Source organism: Octodon degus, unplaced genomic scaffold, assembly GCF_000260255.1.
Source record: "Octodon degus isolate 3935 unplaced genomic scaffold, OctDeg1.0 scaffold00015, whole genome shotgun sequence".
In the NCBI taxonomy this organism is placed as follows: Eukaryota; Metazoa; Chordata; class Mammalia; order Rodentia; family Octodontidae; genus Octodon; species Octodon degus.
Window position 1 is genome coordinate 19,770,882 of NW_004524591.1, and position 2,329 is coordinate 19,773,210.

General features: G+C 44.9%; 1 protein-coding gene across 1 annotated transcript in view; it reads left to right on the forward strand.

Annotated features, from left to right (window-relative positions):
* Wipf3 (WAS/WASL interacting protein family member 3) overlaps window positions 1-2,329 on the forward strand; it is a 134,141-nt gene that overhangs the window by 41,793 nt on the left and 90,019 nt on the right. The window lies entirely within an intron of this gene.

Below are 2,329 nucleotides of genomic sequence, written 5' to 3' on the forward strand. Positions count from 1 at the left end.
GGAAAGCCGAGAGCTCCAGGCGCGCTGGGACAGACTGGCAACAACCCTGCTTTTGGGATCCGACGCATTTGGAAGGGAAGTTACTCTATAGCAGGAAGTTGAGCTGTCACTTTGCCTTTCTGTGCCTCAGGTTCTTGGCTGTAAGTGAGAGCCTTTGTTTTCCGTGGTCTGCGTGGTTTAGAAAGTTTGTGCTCCTCAGCCTCCCTGCCAGAATCCTGCGCCACTTCAGAGGAAAGACTGAGGAACAGGTCTTGTGTCATTTGTCACCGAGACTGCAGCCCTCTCTTACAACAAACAAAACAAAATAAAACTCTAGCCAAGGGACTAGAGGTCAAAAAGAGGCTCTTTGAATGTTGTGGTGACCTGGACAGAGCAGGAAGGAGGCTCACGGTGCTGGAAGTCACCCCCAACCCTTGATTTAAGAAGGGGTCACAGGTGTACATAGGCAAGTTTATGGGCTTCTGCCCTTGAGATTTGTGAACTTGACTTATGCAAGTTTTACCTCAGTAAAAAAGAAAATACAAATTGAATGCTAAAATCCACTCACTGTGGTAGCGAGCAGATTGCTGCCTTTTCCAGCTAATGTATTTTAGAGATATATTTAAAAGCCACAGAAACCAAAGGAGGAATAAAAGGAGAGGCCAGGGGAGCAAACCCAAGTTCAGAAATATCGGGAAATAGCACATCCACTTTACACAGTGCCTGTTCGTACGTTACCGTGTATAATTCACAACTATTTTTTTAAGTGAAGTGTTATTATCGTGCCTTTTCTATAGATGAGAAGATAAAATGTGACAGAGATTAGATGACTTGTTCAGGAATTCTGAGAATAAAAACCGAGGAAGAGAGACTTAAATTTTAGACATGTGCCATAAGCAGGCAATTTGGGGACATCCGAACAGTGCAGAACATTAGGGTGACAGACTTGTAGGCTGGCTTGCAAAGGCAGTAGGGCTGCTGGGTCCCTCTTTCTTGTTCCTTTCAGGAGTCTGTTTCCATGTGAGTGTGACATTGTGTTACACTAAGTTCGCCAGCAGCAGAAGGGGTGGAGGAAGTGTGTCTAAGAACATACAGTTTTAGGAACAGGAGAGCGCCAGCTGGTCCGCCTGGCAATGCTCTTAGTTAGGAGATGTATTGTTCAGAAACCATATAGTACAAGTTGTGATTTTTTGCAGTCACTCCAACACACAAAGAATCAATAATAGAACCCAGAAAAGCTCTGGGAAACAAAAATGGGAGAGAACAATTGCAGAGAACATAAGGAGGAACAGTCAGTTTTTCTTGTATTCTAGAATTTATAAATATAATGTTTATTAATGCTAAAGCTAAAAAGCCCTACAAAAGCAACCAGGCAGAAGGCAGAAAATTTGTTTTCTAGCAAAGATATATATTATATATGTACCAATGAAGCCTCAGGGTACACATACAGTAAGATTATGTCTACCGAGAAATTTGTCCAAGTATGTATTATAGTGATTTTATACATCTGCCTAAAACTTAGAACTTAGACAAGTAGAAACATTCTTGTTTTATCAAGCAGAGTTGAGTACTTGTCTAATTTTTGGAGTTAGGAAGACTCACACAGATGTTGGGCTAAGTGGGGGCAAGAATGAGGGCATCTCTGGGTAAGCTCCTCAACCAAGGGCCATCAGGGGTGATGATGCATCACCAGATTATCTTTACGCAAGTTTTACCTTGTCACAGTAGTGTTCCAGCCATCTGGCTGCTGGAATATTTAGAAAGGAATTGTAATATTTGACTGGCTTTGCAGATAGCATGACAAAACAAGCTTTAAGAGGGAGCTGTCAAATGAGAGTGGTACTTGGTGAGAAAAATGATTCTTTCTTCCATTGCTACTGCACAGGATCCATGAGACACGTGCTTCCCAGCCAGTGCAGAGCAGATGCAGCGCATGAGGAAGCATGCAGCGAACGTCAGAGTTCATGTGCTAAGGAGACAAAGTAAAACAAAGCAAATGGAGGGCAGGGGGGCGGGTAAAAAGCTGGGCAGGCATTATGTGAGCCAGGCACTGTGGAGGAAGACGTTTAACTGCATCTTGAAGGAATACTCATCCGGTGTGGGCGCTGGAAGCCAGGGAGACAGTGAATTTGCAATGGTGGTGTCCAGAAGAGAGGCCTGCCTAGGGACTGTGAGTTGGAGTCAGACCAGGCTGAGGAGTCAGCAGCCAGCCTCAGAACTTGGAGTTTCTGGAGGCAGGTGTGCAAAAACATGCGTGCATCTGAGCGAGGGGCCATGTTGCCCCCTCACTGTTCCTTGGGAGCTGGGAACAACTCAGGAGGGGCCGAGGCTGAGGGTTTGTCTCCACAAA